The following is a 25552-nucleotide window of genomic DNA, read 5'->3' on the forward strand; positions in this document are numbered from 1 at the left end:
TGAATCAGTTTAATTAATAATTGTAAAGATGTTTGGAAAGACTAGTTAGATTTCTTCATTACATATGAATATTGAATATTTAGTTACTATATTACAAAGTCATTCAGCAGCCTTTGGAACAAGGTTGTCAGAAGCCAACCAATAATTATATTAGAAAAAAAAATTAGATGAGGAATTATTATTTATGGGTACACGTACCTATATACATTATACCCTATCGATTCGAGGTCGATAAACGAGTTTTGAAATATATAATGCCTATTTCGAAGAGATATTTTACTAATTTATTTCTTCATATATTTCGTACTAATCTACTTCCTTCTATTCTCAAGGATCACAAAAGTTGAAAAGATAGACTTAACACAATTATCTAAGATAATTTATTCTTGACAAACAAAATATCATTTTAGAAATGAAATGAAAATTCGAACACCTAAGACATCAAAGAAAGTATGGATGACAGGACAGAAGGGTTGGCCAAAGAGCTATTACCCCTCGTAACTTTTGATAAACAATAACCAAAGAAGGCTATATTGATGTACATAACTTAGAAAAAGTCCCTTAGAGACAATACATATTAGTTCTCACTTTTCCAACCGTGGCAGGGATATCTGACAAAAAAATGTATCTAAGTTGAATGTTCGATAGTATCTAGCAAATAGACACTCAATGCACTCGTTAGGGTGATATAGCTATAGGACTATTGGCCAAGAAACTTTTCCCAAAGGTAATTTCAACATTTTGCCACATTTTTGGGGCATTTGGCTTAAAAATGATATTTAATATATTGGTATTTGCGATTGCATATTTTAACTCAACTTAGAATAATATTATGATAAATCGGTTTCGTTCATATATTATATATGTCATTAAGATAAAATTATTACTTTTATTTGGCAGAAAAATATTTTTTTATTAATTATATTCGTTAATGAAAAGTACAACAGAGTTGGACGTGGTTCGAATGAAGTTTGAATCATTTAATGTTATAATACTCGAAATAAATTATATACTAAACAAACAGTACAGCAATTCGCATGCAAGAAGTGCTAATCACGTATCCGATATCAATTAATTATCATTCGACATGATGGATTATTTATGTTGGAAAAGACACATGGATTGGCGAAGAAGCATAATATCAGGCAAGAACAGTGATTTTTACTTTTTTAGGATCCTAAATGTGTCGGAAGAAGAGATAGTTGGCTGTGGTGATACAAATCACCGGAAAGATTAGGAGAGATACTCTACCATCCAATCGTAGGAGAGCACAAGGACATGAATAGTCATTTAATATATATAATTATACAATTACTCAATGATTAAATTTATTGATTATCAAAGGTATTTGATAAATATTAGTTTACAAATTAATGGATTAATACATACATTAAAATCATTTTTCGTATAAATGGTCCTTCGGCTCAATATCCGTTCGTCAGATTGTATTCGGTAAATGCCCTTCTGGCGAAATCTCCATCGGCAAGAATGTTGTCTGCCAATAGTGCGCTAACGAAGCAATATATAATACACCTCCTATATTTCTATGATTTATGTTTATTACGCACAAAAATTTTATACAACTTTGTCTTAATTTGTAACTAGTCTTTTGCATATTTTGTGTCGATATCAAATAATATTTCATAACAGCATTAAATATGAGATGATACAAAGCCGAAATTACCATTGTTTTGTAAGAAAATGTCGAGTCTTGGGACACACAATTATGCAAAAATGAAAGAGTAGAACACAAAATCATAAGGAAAGTTCTTGAGAAACCCTCATAATATATACAGGATTCAGAAGCAAAACGTAGACTGTTAATAAATACTAATTATGTAATTTTAAAAAGAGAGGTTTTGTGATTTTTCTTGCATATTCCGAATCTCATGTCCTTTCTGCATAAGTAAACAATAATAAATATTTATCAAATCTTTCATCATGAGTTTGTAAGAAGCACAAAGACAGAGGATGTCAGACCTTCTGGATGCCAAAATTGAGGTGGCAGAGATTATGGACATTGTGAAGTGCTCCATATATGAAAAAGGATGGAAAATCCTTCTCAAGGAAAGAAGGAAGTGGGGGACACAACTTGAAAAGGGATTCTGAGTTTCTGGGGGACCTGAAGAAGAAGGTCAAGAAGGACCCCAAAAAAATCCATGAATCACCTCTCTAACGAGTTTGACGTGGACGAGGGGACAATTGGGAGGGCTGTGGAGGAGGACTTGGGCTTTTCCTCTTACACAAGGACCGAACACCACCTGTTGACGGACTCTATGAAGGAAAGGAGACTGCAGAGGCGCAAAAAAGTTCTTGCGTGGATCAAGGCAAATGGATCCACATTCAAAAAATTCTATAACGAGAAGATTTTCACCGTGGACCAGGTCTACAACCGTCAGAACGACTGTTGGCTTGGGCGATCACCAGAGGAGGTCACGAAGGTGTTACGTACAAAACATCCGACCCAAACAATGGTCCTGGGGGTCGTGGCGTCCGACAGCAAGAAGTTACCTCCCTTCTTTTTAAGGCTGGGGAGAAAATTGGCCAGGAGGTCTACTACAAGGTGCTTAGGTTCACCATGCTGCCGTGGCTCAAGGCCACCTACCCAGAGGGCAACTGTGTGTGACCCTATATGGTGCACCCTCACACACATTGGCCAAATACGAGAAGTTCTGTGCCAACAACATGGGGTATTTTTGGCACAAGGACATGTGGCCATCATCTTCGCTGGATTTGAACCCGTAGGACTTTACTGTGTGGAGTGGGAGACTAACCAGACATATCACCCGAACGTAGACTCCCTGAAGGCCGCTATTGTGAAGGAGTGGAACAAATTTGTCTGAGAAGTTCATCATCAACTCCTGCTAGGCTTTCCACCGCCGTATGGAGGCTGTGATTGCTGCTGAGAGCGGCCATATTGAGTGAAGATGTTCACAAAGGTCGTGTCTCAAAATTATTTTTTTTTTTAAATTTCCAAATTATTTTTCAAAAAAATTTCCAAATTATTTATCAAATATAAAATTATTGCCATTTTTCTAAAGTCAGTCATTCAGTCCACATTTTGCTTCCAAACCCTGTAAATATTTTTGAAAATTGACTGACAATGAAAACTAGTCTCTCACTAATACATTTTATAGTTATCAACAAAGACAATAATTAGTGGATCACTCTGCAATACTTCTGAGAACCCTGTCAATAATAAACATTATTTAAATGGTCTAATTATTTGGGTGTTCCCACAGGAGCTTATACTTAACTTAATGTTGAGATCCTGAAACTGCATCTACCCATAATTTAGATAAATCATTTGTTAAAGATGTATTAATTTTTGTTGAGACTATCCAAGACCAATTTTTTTCTTTTGGGTCATAATTAATTAATTTTATTAATTTGGACCAATATTTTAATTGAGATCGGGAAAAGATATTTAATCTTGTTCCAATCGTGTATTTATGTTTTTTCAGCCTCATTCAAACGATTGATTTTTAAGGTCTCGCCCTATGGACCAATTTTCTCACCAATCCATTTGCAAAGATTTGAAACACTTTAAAGTTTTAGTCATTTAAAAGTCTTGAGGTTTTGATTAATGCACTAGTTTACTAATCTTTTATTACGCTATTTGTTTTTTACGCCTGTTCTTAAGTTTTAATGTAAAGTCATAAAAACAAAAGACATGACGTATTGAATAAAGGGAAACTATATTGCTACTAGTGTTGGCTTTCGGTTCAATGGAAAACTTCAGTCTAGTTCTGGCCCAAAAAAAATGGTCTAGACCGATTTTACAGATAAACTGTATATAACATGGCATCGTATGTTTTTTCAAGTACAATGACCTTATACGAAGTTTGAACAGAGATAGTCCGAATTAATTTTGATCCCACCCTCTCTTATATTTATACAGTATTTGTTCTAGAGCTTATTGTATACTTTTGATAATTAAAACAAAAAAGTGAATGACAGTTGATTAAAAAAATAGTATCTCATAATATATGAGACCGATAAAAATCGGTCCATAAAGTGATACCGAATCAAAATTGGTCCATAAAGTGAGACCAACAAAAAATTGGTGCTGGACCGAGTCTCAACACTAATTGCTACTATCCTCCAAGAATGAAAGAATTCATAAGTTGTGTGGTTCATATATATTCATCATAGATAGAGTAGGATTTGTGTAAAAGTGCGAGGAAAAAGCGGGAGCGCTATTACTGAATTGAGACAATTGTTAATCTCAGCTGCCTCGTATATTATTTTTGAGGGCGAAAATGAATTTCTGCGATATAGAGGAGAAAAAAACTACACTTCAAATAGCATTAGTGTATGGAAAATATTATAATTAATATAAGTGTATATACATTTATATTATTATGCATTTTTAAATCAATTTACACAAAAGATAGGCGGGAATTCTTATTTTAGAGGGAGATATTAACACATTTGTATTCTATAGAAGCCTAATTAATAACACATATTTTGAAGTATTTTTGATTTTTTATTAAAACAGCAGATGATCAATGTTTTCTGGTGAGGCCACTGGAATTGAGGAATTATTTAAACAAATTTAAACAGACCCTCAAATTTAATTTTTAATCCAATCAAAAAAATATAGTTAATCTTTGAAGCCTTTCATGGATTCCATATATAAATAGCATCAACCTTAGGTTATTGAAAGAATGATTTCTATTTTACAAAGTTCGGCTCTAGATTTCCCTTATGAGGTAATAATCAAAATAATAAATATTAATTTCAATCTTAAAAAAACAAGTAAAAGTTAAAGAAATTGTCCCATTATATTTAAGAACATTTTTGTAGCAAAAAAATCAAAATAATAGTCAATAAATAAGTATACATCATTTATTTCTATAGGAATAGAAGATTACAAATTTCTTCATATTGATGAGTTTTAATGTATACTTTTAAGATATTGACAAAACAATATTTATGTTTAAATTCTTAATAAATCAGGATCCGAAACAACGAAGGAACATAGCATCACCCCCAAATCATTCGATGCAGATGATTTAAAACAATAAATTAGGAGATCCATAAATTAGTCAACCATAATCCACAACACGATTACATCTTCCTCAGGGGGGGAGGAGGATTCCATGTGTTCTTCATGACGCAATGGTGACCTTATCTGAAGATACAGAGTAAGAACTCCACTTCCTCTCCATGAAACAATGGTGGCTTCTCCCAGAGAGATAGATAGCAGACTTCGATCCGTCCTACATAACCAAATGGTGACTACATCCGTGCATAGAGAGTGAGGATTTTACCTGTCCTCCACAACAGGATGGCTTCACTCGGCGAGATAAGAGGAAAATTTGATGACAGAATCAGGTTAGAGGGAAGGGTGCATCCAGGAGAGCAGAGTTGAGGTACCATAAAGACTTCACTCCCAAGGAGAGTTGTATTAACTGTCATTAGTAGTGACAATACTGGGAAAAAATATTTTTATCCTAAAGATGCTGTAATCTTCAAATACAGGGATTCATTTTAAGAAACCTCAGTTTTCTGTGAAGTTGAGCTTTGCCATGTGCATTAATTAGGCCCAAGGTCAGACATTTCAAGTTGTTGGGCTGGATTTTTTAAATCCTTGTTTTTCTGATAGAACTAATTTAAATTTATCTATGTCTCCGACTCAGACTGAACTTCTTTAAAAGAGGGAATTAGATTGCTTCAACAAAATTTATAACGGTCTCAAAGTGGTTTAGGGCTTCCAGGCCGATACACGATACTAGTATTCATGCCTGATTTTATTACCGTTTTAATATGAATAATTTAATTCATTAGTTCATTGTGTAATTGTCCTTGAATATCCAAGTGAGGAAAAATGAATGTAAACGACATACGGATGATTTATTTATAGATTATTTAATCTACTTAATTGTCTATTTACCTCCACCAAAAAGTTGAACTGAGGGAATGTTTTTGCTTCGGTTTGTAAACAGGATTATAAAAAAGTTAAAGACAGATTTTGGTAAAATTTTGTAGCAAGATGATATATGTTAACAGTAAGAGTTCATTAACTTTTGAGAGGTCAAAGCCATAAATAACCCTACAAATTCATAATCGACCAAACTTTGGAATTAATTGAGATACCGCACTCAATTTGTTTTGGAAAAATATTTTAGGAGAATTTTTGTGCTCTACTGAGTGCCTTTAATTTATATTTGTATAATTTCTTTTTAACTTTTTAATGTTCTCTATTTAGTCAAATCCTTTATATAAATGGTTTTTCATTAGAAGCGCTTCAAATCTTTTTATTCATAAAACAGAAACCATTAAATATTTTACCAAATTTATTTTTTCAATACAAATTATAAATATATACATTTATGTATAAAAATCGATTTACTTACTGCGACCACTACGAGCACGTTTACAGAAGTCCAATTGCTGAACCAAATTTTCCACTACTTTTTCGAATAAATTGACCAATATTGCAGCAATTTTACGTTCGATATTTTTCTCTGAGCTCTTTTAACGTCGCCAGCTTATTGGAGTAGACCAATAACTTCCCGTGACCCCAAAAAAAATAATTTTAAGGTGTTAAACTGCAGGATCGAGGCGGCCAATCAACTGGTACATCTATCGAAATAACACGCTCACCAAATTTGCTTTGCAATAAATCGATTTTAACGTTTGCTGTGTTACGAGTGGTATCTTCTTACTAAAGTCACAAGCTTTTCAAGTCCATACTTATAATTGGGTCGAAAAAATCAGTTATCATGTTGCAATAGCGACTTTCCATTTACACTAACGTGGCGATTTTCATCAACGAAAAAATATGGCTCAATGATCTTTCCAGCATGAAGTCCACTCGAAATAGTCATTTTTTGGGGATGCAATTATGTCTAGTGAAGCACTTTTGGATTTTTACCTGACTAATAACGCATATTTTGATGATTAACAAAGCCATTGAGCCAAAAATGAGCTTCATCACTGAAGATGATATTGGAATGAAAATCAGTTATTTTTTATTACAGATATTTTTTGTTAATAAATTTGGAATATTTGCAATCGCAGATCAAATGTATATCACTCCATCATGAAATATATACTCAAGAAGCTTCAAAATGTCAAAGGAATAAATACCTAAGTCGCCTGAAGGCAACCATACAGGTGTGGAAAATGCTTGCAATACCTGACGGGCCTTGATCGAGAAAGAGATTGCCACTGAGGGCAGTCAGATTGAATAAAATAATACATAAATGTCCATCAAATAATTTTTGTTTTATTGCTTACATCTATATCCAGTCTACAATTTTTGAAAGACACTTTTGAATTGTGTCCGGATTTATCTCAGCAACCCTATATATGAAGAATGTGTGGTGTAAATATCCTATACAAAAAAGTTAATTAGGAATAAATAGAAAAATCTGCGAATGATCGATAAGATAACCATCATAGTCAGTTATATGTTGTAGTTTTTATGTTAAATAAACTTGTAAATTAATGTAGAATGCATACAAATTTAATTTTAATTAATTAAAAACAACTTGAATTAAGATCTGTATATATACATTTATGGATTTTCAAAAAACGAGGATCATGATTCCTTTTTCTATAATATGTATTCCTGATTATTTAATTAGTTTGATTCAAACGATCGCGTTCATACAATTCTATATTAAGGAAATGAAATATTGTGTCTATTCTATTTATACGACTTAAAATAAGTCTTACAAATTCAAATATGTGAGAATCTATTTGTAGATCTATGTTTGATTCATTGCTCAAAGCAAAAAAGTTCACACAGAGGAGATCCTTCCTACTTTAACTCAGCGCACTCTAATTAAATGAACTATGTCTAATGTAGTGTAAGTAATTATCTATTAATTCAATCAAGTTGATTTCATTTCTAGACTCCCTGTACAATATGTACTACACACCTCTAGAAGCAATGTATTCAAGACATAGAACGTACATTCATATAATATTGATATCCTATGCAATATAATATGTAAGTAATTGATTTATCATTCGTGGTTAACTCTGATGGACAATCATGAAGAATATTCTATATACATAAATAAATAGTATATGTAGTGTCGTATTATAAAAACAATCTGAATCAAAAATTTAAGAAAAGGAAAAATTTCTGATTTCTTTTTTTTTTACATCATACTCATAAAAAAGTAATTAATTATTAACCTTTTCATCAGTGAAAATATAAATTTGATTAAACATAGAGAGTTTCATAGTTTGCCACCACGTCTTACTTTTTTTTCTATCTGGAAATTGGAGACAGTAACAGGGGATAGTTGAAATTCAATCCTCGCAACCTTTTAATCATTGGTAATAACTTCGATAATTTGGTAACCTACATTTAGCTCCGAAAATTTTATGATTCATTAAATTGAATTAGTCTATTCTACCTATTTTATATTTAATTTTTGTTGAACTCTAATATTCATATTCATATTTCATATTTTGAAAGCATTTCTTACCTCCCAAATATAGTTTCAAAAATATAAACTTGATTAACCATACAGAGTTTCATAGCAAATAGTATACTCTATATTTAAATATTTAAAAGAAAAAAGTTACATTTTATAATTTTGCAAGCGCGTTTTAAATTTTCTTTCTATCTAGAAATTGGAGACAGTAACAGGGGATAGTTGAAATTCAATCCTTTAATCATTGGTAATAACTTCGTCAAGGGAAGAATATAATATTGGAGTAGACAGAGAGGGATCTCGGTTCAATCGATCACAATTGCTCAAATAAGTTTCCATGTAGGATTAGACAATCATTGGGGTTTGTACTGTATATTTCTATGTTTAAGGTTATTTTCTATTTTAGGATTTAATTGATTTGATGGCATAGAAGTTCATCTAAGTGATACTTATTACGTTTATACAGTAATTATACTATAATGGTTCATAGTAGATACAATAAAAAGTTGCAGTGCTTTAATTAATGAGATGTTATCTCCTCCAGCCTCATCCCTCAGCTCAGGGATCGACTTAGAGTAGCCCTCCCTCCCGAGAATAATTCATAAGAGACAAATTCCCAAATTCCTCTACATAATGAGACCTTTCATCTACTTTTATGATCCTCCAAAGTGCTATCGAAAAAGTGGAAACCCCTCTTTCCTATGCAAAGTTATTTCCTTATTATTAAAAAGTTGTGGGAATTGAATTTCAACTACTTTCCACTGTCGTTGTCTTCAATTTCGAGATAAAAGGGGAAAGTATGATGTTCAGACAAACTCAGACAATGTACACTAAAATATTTCATAACGGCCGCGTTTCTCAAAGTAGGTCCTCCGTCACACTGGGGTTCCCTTGACCGTATCAGGGGTGCTGCAAAAAAAAACATGTATTTTAAAATTTAATTAAAAAAAAACACCTTACATTTCATATATAAATATATTTAAATAGATATATATAGATTCTTTTTACACTTGAAAAGAAAAAATTTTAAAATTCATTTTAGATAAATTGAAATATATCAAAAAAACCGTCAAAAAAGTCTCAAGTACCCACTATTAGTTACCTATCATGTCAGCAAGCAGCTATGAGATTAAGGAAATTAGGATTTACACTTAAAATTTCCCAACAAATCATAAGTGATACTATTAGTCTTTTATGCACAAGTACTTAATTTATTCTTACATGGTCTTTTTTCTAGAATAATGATAACAGCTTTAGAAAATAAAGAAGATCTATTCATGTAGACACTACAAAAAACCACTCTCCCTCTTCTATTATTATATTATTTTCATACTTATACCCCGTACACCTTTTTATTAAAAAGATGGTTTTTATATTACCATAATATTTTTTACTTATGTTTTTTTTTATGCATGAAATGTCACAATGTCAAAAGTGATTTAATTTGTAACGTAGATAATATTTTATATTTAATTACTTGTCCTTCATATATTGACATCTGTTTGACTCTTCCATGTTAGATAACTTTTGATGAAGGCTCCATAATTCGATAAGTTTTAATCTAATCTTGAATGTCATCAAATTTTTAAAAAGAACAAGTAGTTTGAGCTTTTAATATTATTGAGAACATATATTCAATTATAATAAGGAATGTAGATTTATAGACAATTCTTCTATTATATAATACTAGTGTGTCACATTTGGAGTTATTAGGTGTCAACAAACAGATAAACTTTGCTTTGATGAATGTAGAAGATAAATCCACAACTCAGTGTTAATCTCCCCTAACTCATTACTCAGATGTTCTCTTCTCAAGAATGAAAGAATAATGGTAACAACTTTAAAAGATGAAACATATGGTTCATTCAGACAGCCAACATAAAAATGTGCCTCTCTCAAATATACATAAAGTGAAAAAACCTGTATTGAATCAATATAGAAAAGTTTTGAAATATGAAATTGTAACGGAAAAATTGTAAACTATTAGATATAAATTCATTTAATATATATAAAATATACATAAAAAAATATTGCGTATCATTAATTACTACATTACATTATTCATTTGGATTGAGTTGCATTTAATCCAAAATAATATTAAGTAATTATACAAGCTGTCTGACTTTAGTAAGACTGAAACAATTTCCACGTTCAGAGATTATTTGTCCTATCTTGCTCAAGAGACGTTCAGATTGGGCAGATATAGCAATAATGCTTATTCTTACTTTCATTAATTCATCAAGTCTAGAATAAATAATCTGTCGACGTTGCCACCAGACTAGAGGGTCTAAAGTTCTTGATAATAGAGATTCTGCTACAGAAGTACAAACTTCTAAAGTGTATCTGAAGAGGCGTTATAATATTCTAAAGTCTAGCTTTAAATCATTCAAAGTTTGGCGTCCTCACTCAACATGAATTTGAAGGGATGAAACAAGCTTGGGAGGTTTTAAATCCATCTTCCCAATGATATATAGATTTTTCTCTAAAATATATATATATAATAATATCCTTGAATTGGGGCCTTTTGTTTGTGGCCTGGGGTAATTTGTCTCTTCTACCTCCAAGCTTGTTCCAAAACTTCCTCCTCAATAGGATGATAATATTACCTTCCAATAGCCATGCATTTCTCGAAGCATAGGGATTAGGGATGCTTTTGAATAGAAACACTTCACCTGCACAACCCGTGGGTCGGTGTGTATTATAACAATAGAAGAGGTCCTTGATGCTTAGAAATGCGATAGCAGTTGAGTTTAAACTACCTTGGGGCTTAGCACTTCACCTGCGCAACCTGTTGGAATTATTGCAAATAAAATGTGGTCGTTGATGCTTCTAAATGCGAAGGAGGCAGATTTTGAACTACCTTTGGAGTCAGCACTTCACCTACATAACCCGTGGCCCGGGGCATTGGCCTTGATGAGGAGTAATATGTGAAGAATCAAATTAAGATTATCGATGTACTTATATAATATTATAATGAATTGAGAAACAATATTTGTCCCTGAATAAATTATGTGGTATTGCAATATGTGGAGTTATGTATTTATAGAATTTGAAGGATAGCAATGAAAACCAAACAGAAAATCATCAAAGAACAGCAACAGTAAAACGTTTCTACTCCTATATTTTCATTGTATTTTAAAATACCTGACAAGAACACAATTCATAAATGATTACTCAAAGAAAAAACGCTATACTTCTACTGATTTCATAGTTATGTTCACTCAAATGAAACCTAATGCCAAAACTCCTTCAATATATCCTTACTTCCTAAGAGTATTTTCTATATTTTTACAAAAATAACGCCAATCAATTACATTGTATATGTACATATATCAAAACATATATTCAAAAGATCAAATATTCTGGAATAGTGTTGTCACGACTAAAAATGTAAAACAAAAATGTTGTAAAGCAGAATTTACAGAGGTGTCCTAAGGATTTAATTTTCGGGGGGTGATATAGAGTTAGCTCAGAAAATTAAGAACATTATTAATGACAATTTGTAATTGCAACCTAAACAGTGTTTTTGTTTTTTTAATTTCCAAAGTTATTATCATTATTATTGAAGTGCAAACATCTAAGTATTAAGTGTGTGTGCTCAAGAATGACGGAGAGTACCTCTGATTATTTCTTTGGGATTTTTAAGTGTAAGTCCTTCTTGGTTTCAGTAAAGATGAGGATTGCATATTTTTAAATCCTATCTATGTGTTTCTTTCTTTCTTTCTTTCTCCCACTCATCCCTCCTCACAACGGATTGTAGCTGATCTAATGAAACGAAAGATTCGAAAACTCTAACAATTTTCAGCCTTTCTTTGAGTTATAAAAAACAATTTTCTAGCTCATATATTTTTGGGGCTTACGTTATCAACGGAAAAATTGTTTTATTACGTATGTAATGACGTTGCAAGTACCAGTTTCAAAATCAATCGAGGGAATTACCGTTTTAAATGCAGAGCTTGTACTCTGGTACTACTATAGTACCGGTCCGGATACCGAACAACACCATTCTGAATTGACTTTTCATATTATTATTTGACTAGTGGGAGTATCTGGGGATCTAGGAAAGCTCACTCATGAAAAATTTGTATAGTGAAAGTTTGTACTGGGATTACTCGCATTGGGAAAATTCTTATAGGATAAAGCCTTGCTCGGCGGAAGACTCGCCTTCTTTTATTTAATATTAATAATATTATCACTTATGTAATTACTAATGTGTTCGAACCAGAGAGAAAATAAGTAGTATTACATTAATAAATATATGATTAAAGAGAAATAAACAAACACGACAGTAATGTAATTCGAATGGAAACAGTCCTATTCACTTAATAATCAATTATCAATAGACTTTAGACATGATTGATTATTCATATGGAAAAGTCTCATAGTGGGACGAACAAGCACAACATGTGATTTCCTCTTCGTTATGAGGCAGGATCTATCAGTAGAAGATTTGGTTAGATGTGGTAAGGCAATTCACTGAGAGCACTCAAAAGTTTTGAGACCTAAACCAGTTACTTATACATTCCTTCAACAAATTTTTGAGTGCATTTTCATACTATGATACAATGACATTTGAATATGTAACTTCATTTATAGTAGTAAACTTCAGTGATATTTACAAAACAATATTAATAATACAACATTATATATTCATTCATTCCAATTCAGAATGTGAATCCAGCCCCCACTTTATTAATGTGTATGTATATCTAATATTAAGGTCCATTCATTTGTCAATGTTTCATTTCATTAATTTATTTATTTGTTTTAATAAATTTAAATACATATTTAAACACTAGCGAAACTCTATATTCCTTTAGCATTTAGTACTTACAGTCTACATATATGTAAACTGTAAAAATAGTTTATTTAATAAAAAGTTAAAGAGATAGAATGAAATTAGTGGATAATTATAATTATATATTGTAATGAAGCAAGAGAGACTACCAGCCAACACTTCTGGAGCTGCAGGCTTTTAAGTGTAACAGATGGGGGATCTCATATCGACTCGTAGATAATTTTAGAGTAACAACTGGTACAGATGAATTTTTAGGAAACTATTGTGGGAAAGAGGAAGGGAAGGTCAACCCCATTATTTCAAAAACACAACAATTAATATATGCAAAAAGGACTAAGAAGGACTAAAACCTTACAGACGTCATCCCTATTATTATTTTACATATCAAAGTAATTAAAGATATGGACTACTTCTTCAGGTAAATGAGGACTATGCCAATAACGTTATCTAATTATTAATTTTTTTTTCTGTTTGTCTCTTATTTTTACTTTTAGTTTGATAATCAGCTAGTTTTTGCCATTGTTTTTTTTTTTTCATCTTGATTTTTAGTTTGATATTTTTTTTGTTTTTACCATTATTTTTTTAAGATAAAATTTTATTTTTTTATGCGATGTGCTAAGCCTTTAGTTTATTTTGATTCTGAATAAAGTTACACTATGTGGCCAAAAAAAAAATATAATTATATCTACAGAGTTAACTAAAAAAACGGCCCAAAAACATACTTGATATGTGAATATGAAAAGTGTAAAGCTAGGCTCCACACTGTAACGCAATTGTATATCAATAGTGACAATATACGTGTTTTCAAAACAGTAGGTGAACACTGACATCTGAGCAATCCATCCAAACCCAAGATGTACGTAGAAAAAACAATATTGAAATCCCAAGCTCTGACTTCACAATTATACTCGCCCATGTTAATTGGAAAAATGTCATTCAACTTAACGAAAACATTTATATCCAATTCATCAAATTTGACTCACTGTGTTCGAGGCTGGAGACAGCGAGTAAATCAATCTCCTCCAATTCCTGTTGGAAGATGTGGTTTTTCAATTCCCTGTGACTACTGATTCTTGAAAAACGGAGAACAATTTTTACAATATGAAAGTGGTGAACACAATCCTGAAAAAAATATTATTTTTTTGGATCTGGGTTTGCATTAGAAGATCTCGCATCATGGGAAGACCTGTGACGGAATATTAAAATGTTGCCCTTAAAATTATTACCAACTTTTTACATTGCACATCATTCTTGGACATGTATCGCTGTCAAGATTATTTATCTTACTCCAAATAAGTATGGAGATGTATAGAATAGACTGTTAACTACTTTGAAGTATCTAAAAACATCATTCTGCCCCGATTAATTAATGATGGATAACGAAAAGACAATTCTAAATGCCTTTGGAAATGTGTTTCCTGTAAAAAACATTACGGGATGTTAATTCCATATATTTAAAAATATATACAGACATATTCTAAACTTAGGTTTAAAATTGAGATATTCCATTGACACTGATTTTAATTTCAAAATTAAATGTTTCACCACGTTAGCTTTTTTGCCGATTGCAGATATTATTGATGGATTTGTCGAGCTTGCCAATGATCATGCTTTAGACCAAGAGTTGGTTTCTTACATTGAGACGTATTACTATAGTTGATAATATTGTAGAGAAAAACGCGTGCAAAGAGAAGGGGGGAAATACATACGGTATCATTGTTTAAAATACTGATGTGATTATCATCTGCCTGCTTTATTATGATTTTTGAGGGTATAACAATTAGCAAAATGTTTCATGCAGATATACTACGTAAAATTGACTTAGACCTTTTTTTTCCGTTACAGTAGATTTGAAAACGTCACACTCCATGAAATTGTAATTCATTATGAACCTTATTCTCAGAATAATAGCTAATGAAACGACAAAGTAGAGTATTTCGAAATATATTTGAAGTTCCAGGTTTAAAAAAGAAGGCTTTAATTAAATATAATCTACATAATAAAAAATATACCATCATACATTTATGTTAAATATACAAAATTAAACAATTGGAATCATATAACTAATAACAAAAAATTATAAATGCAGAATATTGAAATTATAGATTGATCCAAATAATATTTTCTTGTTCTGACACCGGAATCCAGTTAAATATGTCATAACTTTAGGTTGCAAAACACAAGCGAGACGTGGAGTTTAATTAAAAAGATCATCACCTTTTTTCATTATGTGCAAGTTGCATATACAATTGTGCACAGGATAGATATATCTCTACCGATGAGATCTAACTAATTATTAATAATAAAGTAAATGTCAAAATCATAAAAGTAGACAATAAATATACTGATAAAAAAATGTTAGAAATAAATCCATCTTAAAGATTTAGAGCAAAAGCTAATTATGTAGTAATGTCCGGCGATATTACTCCTTATTAAGACCATCAAAAAAAATATTTTCCCCGTTATTTATGCTTATATAACAACATACTATTATCATGAAGGATATACACAATTGCTAATTATAACGATACACCCAATGTAACTATCCCCGTTGTTGTTACCACTTAAGTAGTTGTTTTTGTCTTTTATGAGTTTTCTGAACACCATTTCTTGGAGCCCATCAACCATAGCTAAGCCTTAAGTGATAAAAAAGTAATATTTATTGACTATGTAATATTGGAAAACCTAATTATCATACCCAAGTCTTAAAGCGAAGTAAGTAGTCTCAGACAAGCGAGTTGCGAACCATCCAAAGCTACTACCCCCGTTGTTGTGACCATTTAAGCAGTTGTTTTTACTATTTAATGAGTTGTGTATCATAATTCTTGATATGTTTAGCTAAAATAGAATCATATTTTAGGGTTAGATTTAAAAAAATTGAATACTTACTGTTAGATAGTACAAAATTCAGAGTTCTCTTTCGAAATTAGTAAATATAACTAATATATAGTAACTTTTTACTGATAACTTGATCGTCATTTGGTGTGGATGACTCAAATTTTTTTATATGTATTTCTATAAATGGCATCAGTACCAACATCCTCCATAAATTTAATGATGGTTCTTCGGGAAGGGATAGGTTTACCCGTGTATTTCTCCATAATTTTTTTGAACGTAGATGATTAGGAATGGATAAGGGTTATATACATGCAATAAGCATATTTGTGATATCAGAGTTAAAGTCTGACTTGATGTATTCATCATTAACTTGATTTTTATATGAATATCCATGCTCTTGATATGAGATGAGGATAATGAGTGGCTTGTAATTCTAGACAGGAGATTAAAGGCACATTTATATCGACAAATCCGACAAACCATCTGTTTCTCATCTGGTAAGTCTGGTGATTATCTTTTTGATTAAACTCCACGTCTCGCTTGTGTATTGCAACCTAAAGTTATGACATATTTAACTGAATTCCGATGTTAAAACAAGAAAAAATTATCTGGATCAATCTATTATTTCAATATTCTGTGTTTATAATTTATTATTATTAATAGTCATATGATTTTAATTGTTTAATTTTGTATATTTAACTTAAATGTTTAATGGTTTATTTTTTAGTATGTAGATTATATTTAATTAAAGCCTTCTTTTTTAAACTTTGAGCTTCAAGTATATTTCAAATACTCTACTTTGTCGTTTCATTAGCTATTATTCTGAGAATAAGGTTCATAATGAATTACAATTTCATGGAGTGTGAAGTTTTCAAATCTACTGTAACGGATAAAAAACGTCGAAGTCAATTATACGTAGTATATCTTCATTAAACATTTTGCTAATAAATACATTCGTTATACCCTCAAAAATCATAATGAAGCAGGCAGATGATAATCACATCAGTATTTTAAACAATGATACCATATGTCTTTTTTCCCCCTCCTCCTTGCACGCGTTTTTCTCTACAATATAATCAACTATAACTATAGGTATTACATAGGGTGTATACAAGGCCAGGGAGAAGAAAAAAGGAGAGTGACACCAATTCTCAATCGAACTGTGGAATATTTGCTCGAGAACATATAATAACAAAATAAGAACTAATAAAAGTGTAGAAGGATTTCACAATGGCCTTTAAAGCTCTATTACTAATAAAAAAATAATAATCTTTGGAAATTGATAAATTATTTAAATATAAAAGAAGGTTTGGCATGAAAAAGAAAGTGATTTAGAACGTGGTAATATTGTACCAATGAAAAGTGTTAACAAAACTGGTAATCTAAGATTGCAAGAAGTAATCGCACAATATAATCCCAATGAAAAATTAAAATTTCTGAAAGCAATATCTTGGAATTTACATTATTTTTAAATATTTAATATTATCTTAGAGGTATATTTGTATGTGAATAATTAATTATTAATTAAAACAAAATTACAGTTCAAATTCAATTTAAATGTTTCTTAAATTACATGTATTGATTGATTATTTATGGAGGCATTTTACTATATCACGTGACAATATACCCAAATATTTAGAAAATAGTTTTTTCATTATCCAGATTGATGAGAATTATTTCTAAAAAGTTTCGTAGGCATAGAATTAGGACTTAAAATACAATAGCATTAAGAGAAATATAAGGACCCTGATATGTTGGAGGACTGGAACATTCTCCAACCATAAGTACCATAATTAATCAAATTAGATAATTACATGAAGTGTCAAAAAATATATTTTTAAAGCTGTTTCAGTAGTATTTAAATTACATTTATTAAAACAAATACATTAATTAATGAAATTAAACATTCACAAAGGAATGGACATTAATATTAGTTATACACATTAATAAAGGGGGAGCCGGATTCTCATTCTGAATTGGAATGAATAAATATATAAAGTTGTACCATTAATATTGTTTGGTAAATATCACTGAAGTTTACTACTATAAATGAAGTTACATATTCAAATGAAAATTCAATCAAAAATTCGCTGAAGGAATTTATAAGTCACTTGTTAAGGTCTCACAATTGGCTTGAGATCCATTGGAGGTGTTAATGCCCAGTTCTTGATATATACATAACTCTGATGATTCAAGTCCCATGAGTGACTCAGTAGTGCAACCTGCTTCCTATTCTTCAAATAAGAAAGAAGATTAATGAAGAGACGAAGAACATCGTTCTCATCTCGCTATTTCAATTCTAGGTTGCTCCAAATGTACTAGGCTTTACATTTTTCCTCCCTTACTTTCTCATCTCTTCGTGTTCTCCTACAATCCGGCCTTTGATGTCTCCTCGAATCCTCTCAGTGGTTTGCCTAACTACATCCAACCATCTCTTCAACTGATAGATCCTGGCTCATAACGAAGATGAAATCACTTCTCTGGCCTAATCTGATGATATGCTTGTTCGTCCCACAATGAGTCTTTTCCAATATGAAAAATCCATCATGTATAAAGTCTAAAGATAATTCATAACGGATAATTAAGTGATCACAATAATATCTTAACAATTTTATTTAAGCCTTGATTGTTGTTAGTTCTTCTCAATTCGAATTATTCTTGTATTTGTTTATTTTTCTTTAATCATTTGTCTCTGGTTCGTACACATTAGATATAGTCATTTGTGTGGTTTGTGTGACAAAGCCTTCAAAGAGTGCCTCAGGTAGTTGTGGATAGATGACTTGGATATTGGATAACTTTTTGAAGTCAATCTTTCTGCAAGTTTCCTTGTGGATTACCTCTGTTTGGTCAAAGATTTTGAAGTCACCAGTTTGGGAACTTTGCCAATTTTTTTCTTCCTTCCTTGACCCTTCTGATTTGCAAATGTTTATCCATCCCTCCTTTACTTACACCAATTATCAATGGTCCTGAGAGGAATATGTAATATTTGAGCAACGTCTCTCTGGCTTGATCCACCCTCTATCATGCCAACAGCATTGGCCCTGGTCTCCAAATAGTGTTCTCTCACCATTTCGGATATTGAATTTCAACTAAAATCCTGCGGTGTTTTCTGAGCCCTTTTATACTGATGTATGATGCAATCATGGAAAATTATTGCATCAGAAAAATTCAATATTCCCTAATGATTGTATCAGCCAAATTTCATTTTATTCCGATGGGAAAAAAATTTTTTTACTCTAAAACGGATATTTTTAATACCACCATCTTTTTTTGGACATACTGTATACTACAAATGCATATGAGTTATAAAACACACACGAGACAAATAATAAAAACAAACAAAAACTTTGCTACATATTCGATGCTAAATGCACATTGAACACGCCTGCGATATGTCATTAATATGAATGTATTGTTATTTTTTAGGTCACAAATATGTATATGACATACAAAGCACCTTGTATACACTTTACAAGCTTTATGTACAAGCCTTCAATAGGTCATGAATACGACTGCATTATGTTTCTTCTATAAAAATATGTGTATGATATACATCAGGGTTCACTATATACAGTCCACCCTGTAACTATTTGACACTCAGAGAGACAGATAAACTTTGTTTTATTAAAACAGATTGTTGTTTTGAGGGATATTTTGTAACATTGAATGGAAGAGCATCAGCCCAATGATACTTGATAAGATCAAATTTCCGTTGTTATACATTTGTACTAAAGTAGCCCTTGGAATTACTTTCAATATATATGGAACATCGTCAAATAAATAATTTCATTTATATAGTTTAAGAAATTATTTAGGACTTCTGATATTAAATTATATCAATAATGAATTTGTATTTATGTAGTTTGAGAGTTTTTGTGAGACGATAACTAATTTATGCTAATAAATTTTAGACATGTACAACAACGTTTCTACTTTGGTATTCACAATATTTTCATTTGTATACTCAGGAGGTTTTTGTTTTTGTTTTTTTTGATAAATACATTATACTGGGAACTTTTACATTATAAAGATACAAGAATGTCCAAAACCTATGGTCACTCACAATTCTAAACACATTTTTATAAAATATACAATGTTGTGCTTAGGAAGATAATTTGGGAAGACCTTCCTTATATGACTCGCCATGCTAAAAATGGTTTTTTTGGAGGAAGATTCATAGAGGATGTGAATAGGGAAATTATGGATTCAATAGAGACGGAAAAAGAAAGAGATCATAAAGTGGCATTGATTTAAAAAAACTTTCAACAGCATTTCTCATAATTTCATATGGAAAAGCATAATTAGTTATATTTTTGTGAATAACTACACGAAAATGTTTGCTCTTTGCCTTTGTAACATCTATAAAAAGTAATCAAATTATGTAAAAAGTTTTGAAATTGCACGAATTGACGTCACGGGCCAGATCTTAAATTATGAAATAGCCATGACTAAAACATTAAACCAATTAGCACATGGAGCACTATTTGCCTTAAGAAATAGTATGGTCAATATTTGTCATAATATTTTTGCAAGATGTCGCTTTTCTATGACGTCACTCATTTATTTATTGTACGTTATACGTAGTATTAATAAGTTTGAATAAGTAATAATACATATATAATTTATTCTAGTCTTAAATATGTTATATTTACAAACTATCATAAAGCAAATTTGAAACAAATTACTCAAAAATAATGTGTCATTGTATTGTCCGAGGATGCAAAAATAGAACTGAGTCAAATTTTCAAAAGCTTCGAAGAAACGTTCGCTTTTATAAATTTCCCATTCCCCAAAATCCAGAAGAAGTCGCAAGAAGAAAAAAATGAAATCAAATCTTAAATATCTTCTTAATTGGAAACCTGCTGACCATTCTGCTTGTGAAAATCATTTTGAATCATAATTCCTTCTCCATAATTGTTCAAGCAAAAAGTAATGAAGTAAATAAAAGTAGAAACAGTACTTGACTCATTCTAATTCACGAGAGAACAGGAAGGGATTCTCAAAAAGGATTCAAATAATAATACCTCTAGCGGACAAAAAAAGTAAGATTTTGACCAAGATATTTTTTTTTGGCTAATAATAACGTTAACCTTCGATGCGCTACTTGGCTTAATGCTTTAGCCATGACGTATCAAGGGAGAAAAAGGAACCGACAGCTGACGATTTTTCTGTTAGCGAGGTAACGCCGTGATATCCTTCTTTTTTATATATACTTTTATATGAACACTTATTTTAGTCCTTATTTGAATTATAAATCATGGAATGTATTATATGATATCTTAGACAAAGTAATTATAGCATCATTTAATACAATTTCAATGGTCCTTGATGGTGATTGTCATACGAAGTTTTGAAGTTATATAATCAAAATGCAAATTTTGTTTTATACTCATTTCTTTCACTTGGACATTGAAGTTGAATATAAATCAACTGAAACCTATAAATCATGCTTAATCATGCCCCAAGTATTATATCTTATGAAATGTTAATATTGAGCGATTTACTCATAATGATAAATATTGCTTCTTTTAAATGAAAAGTGTAGTCTTAAAAAGTTAATATTCATTGTATTGAACTATGGAAGAGGTTTTCTGACTGCATATCTATGTTTATTGTACACATTCAATCATAATTTATTTGGATGCCATCTGGGAAATTGAGTTTATATATACATCAATCAATCCAAAAATATATGTTACGAATATTTAAAATATTCGGTATAGTATTTGCATGGAAATAAAAAAATATTCAGTAATATTTAATTATTTTTCTACAAAATTTATTTTTTATTTCCTCTTTTACGTCATAAGCATTTTTCTTATTCTCCATTGTCCAACTATGTGTACATTTATTTTTTGATACACAACATAACAGTAATTTCTATTACATTAGCCACTTAAAGTATAATTTAGGACTGAGCCCTGATACTTCTTTAATTCGATTTGGAGGTAAGTACAGTGCTTCTGATCGTTTTTGTATCTGAAGTCCGCAAGATTATATTTTTGGGAGGGCTTGGTTTTTGGAATTTCTTTGAAGATTTTTTTAAATTTTACAATTTTTTGGAAAAAATTTCAAAAATCCATAGTTATTTAGAAAAAATTAAATTTTTTGGAACAAAATTTCTAAAATTCATAACTATTCTCGAAATTTTTTTTGGAAAAAAATTTGTAAAATTAAATTTTTCTGAAAAAAAATTGAAAAAATAAATTTTTTGGAAACAATTTCAAAAATCCATAGCTATTTACAACAAATTAAATTTGTAGGAAAAAAATTTCAAAGATCGAGAGCTGTTTTTAAAATTACATTTCAAATATAAATTTTTTTTGGGAAAAAAATTCAAATATTAAACTTTTCGGATTTATAAAAAATTTGAAAAAATTATTTAAATTTCAAATATTAAATTTATTGAAAAAAAAATTCAAATATTACATTTTTCTATTAAGAATGAAAAAATCATTAATATGGAGGGGGGCTCCAGCCTTCCCCCTGCGGACGCCCCTAGAAATAGTTCATTGGGATATAATTTTCTTATCTTCAAAATCAAAAAATAAGAGTATAACTTTATGTATTACTTGAAAAAAGGAACTTTAATAAGATTTTTTAGAATTCAGCAACATAATTTTGAAATTGAAACTTCTGAATCCCTTTACAAATAAAGAATTTTTTTTTTAAAGTTATTTTCAAATACCTATTGAGGTCACCCCTTTCGAAATTAAAATACAACAAAAGATCGAATTAATAGGTCACTCCAAGGTTAATAGAAATACAAGATTAGACTATAATGGTATCGGGCTTACTAGAATTGTCAATCTGATGTATTGTACCGACTGCTGGGCAAAATGTGCAGATTTTGACAAAACATGTAACCACTTATAGACGTCAATATTGCTAGAATTTCAATTTAATGTATCGTACCAACTGCTGGGAAAGAAAAACAGATTTTGACAAAACACGCAACCACTCATCTACTATGACGTCAATATTAAAAGCGTGGTGTAAGTCAAACATCAGTCGTACATGCGTTATGGTATAACCTTGTATTTCTATTAACCTTGGGTCACTCTATAAATGAGGCAATCTAGTTAAACACGCTAAAATAGAAATTCAAAAGAAGTTTTGACCTTTAATATGACCTTAAAAATATACTTTAATTCCCTTATATGGTATATAACTATTGCTTTAAGAATAAAATGCCTTTAATGATAATGAAATTCGTGTGTTTATTCTTTTAACTTTAAAAATAGATTTAAAAAAACAAGCAATCACAGTTAAAAAAAGTAATTTTTTGGGTAGGGACGTTTTGTCGGCCGATTTTATCCCTCCACCCTATACCTAAATCAATAAAAAGTTGTACAAATCCATCCCTTTTTAGTACATATTACTAGGGTTTAATTCAAATATCATTGCTTATCATTGTCATCAAGTATTTTATCCAATTGATAAGTTTTGTTTTTATTCTGAAAGGCATTTGATCAAGTTTTATCAAGACTTTTTTGTAAATTTGACCATTTTATGAGGGAGTCGACAACTAAAAACAAAATACATAGGGTATTTTTGTGATAGCAAGATAAAACTGTGGTACAAGACGAATCTTTAACATCTTGATATCTTTAAAAGGGTTGTTGATGTCAATCTAGGGCAGCGTTTGATTCACTATTTGTGCAAATCCTTAAGGATACTCTATATACCATAGTACATTATCAGAGATTAAACGATCGCCAAATAACAGTATCACAATTAAAAAAATAATCCCAAAATAAAAGAAGGCTTTATCAATAAAGCGGATACCTAAACTCCAAAAATAAAAATTTATTCTTGTCATAGATAACGATATAAGTAGTTAGAGAAATTAACTAACAAATGCTTTATAATATTATACTAATCTTTTTATTCTGAGTAACTCTGGATGGATACAATAAATATTATTAAGTAATCATCATATTTATACTAATTAAATTAATGATTTACGATGCAACTGATAAGTTAAATACTATACCTGGTGCCTAATTTCTTGAAATTGCTCTTTTCCATTTATTAATAATTATTAGTCCAAAAAAACTTACCTATAAAAACCATCATCAGAAAGTTTGTAAACATAATATTAATATAATATTGTTTGCTTGATTCTAAGCGAATAGTATCAACATATTTAAAAACTAAAATTATAACTAAAAATCTTATGACAATCATATTAAAAATCAATTAGTCCAAACAAAATTGTAGGTTATAAATAGTGAATGGATAATAACTATAAATAATTATTGAAATAGGGATACAATTAGCATTAAGTTAGTGATATATATATATATAAATTATATATAACAGTAACTATTAATAAGAAAATGAAATGGGTATACAATTAGCATTAAGTTAGTGATATACATATATATATATATATATAACAGTAACTATTAATAAGAAAATGAATAGCACATAGTTCTTGTAAAATACACACGCTTGTTTTTAACGTTCTAGTCCTGGTGTAAAATATGTCTTTGGAACTCTATGTGCATAAGTTTGCGTCTTGATCGTTTTTAGAGTGGAAATATACTAATGTCAATTCGTAGGTCAGAGGAAGTAATTTTAGTTTACTTATACTTAATCAATGCAACTTTATTTGACTTATTAAAGGAACATAAATAAAAATAAATAAATAAATTTCTAAACTTGGATAAATATTGGTTCTTCATTTCTCACCAAAAGGAACATTTTTGGACTATGTCCCTCCAACAATTTAAAAAAGATCTTTTAACAACTAGTCTACCATACAAATAACTGAATGATAGACAATGCGTTCAACGATGACTTCTTTGTGGGTCAGTATGATTTATGCATGATTCAATGCTAAGTAAGAAGCCAATTAGTATTTACTGTTATTCATATGAATATACTGAATATTAAAATCCCTCTGTTTAAGAATCATGGAATGTCATTAATTTGTATCATACCTATGTATATTATATAATTAGATATTTCAAGGTTTTTGTTTGGTATTTGTCAGTGTTTATTACGGAAAGAGGTAAGTTAGTTATACCTACGAGCACAGGTAATATCATTCGTTCATCAGTGTCATTATTGTTATAATTAATCATTACTTATGTCATTTACCATCATTTAATAACTTATTTTAAATTTGATTATACATTCATTAGGCTAGGGCGGGGTCAAATGGATTTATTTTAGTTTTCGGTTCATAATTCTTCAGTTACAAATATCCTAAATTTTTCTTGGGTACATTATATAAGTTTGCCAGCACGATATATTGTATGATATATTGCATTTTTTATTCTATCTACTATGAACCATTATAGTATAATTACTGTATAAACGTAATAAGTATCACTTAGATGAACTTCTATGCCATCAAATCAATTAAATCCTAAAATAGAAAATAACCTTAAACATAGAAATATACAGTACAAACCCCAATGATTGTCTAATCCTACATGGAAACTTATTTGAGCAATTGTGATCGATTGAACCGAGATCCCTCTCTGTCTACTCCAATATTATA

The 25552-nt window shown here is 30.3% G+C and overlaps 1 long non-coding RNA gene across 1 annotated transcript; it reads right to left on the minus strand.

The window, feature by feature from the left end:
* Positions 1-15143: 15143 nt before the first annotated feature.
* On the minus strand, positions 15144-16504 carry LOC121122005 (uncharacterized). The gene is made up of 2 exons (XR_005865654.2): positions 15899-16504; positions 15144-15836 (listed from the first exon to the last, which is right to left on the minus strand). It is a non-coding gene; the product is annotated as an uncharacterized lncRNA (long non-coding RNA).
* Between the last annotated feature and the right edge of the window lie 9048 nt (positions 16505-25552).

Source organism: Lepeophtheirus salmonis, chromosome 7, assembly GCF_016086655.4.
Source record: "Lepeophtheirus salmonis chromosome 7, UVic_Lsal_1.4, whole genome shotgun sequence".
Classification (NCBI taxonomy): Eukaryota; Metazoa; Arthropoda; class Copepoda; order Siphonostomatoida; family Caligidae; genus Lepeophtheirus; species Lepeophtheirus salmonis.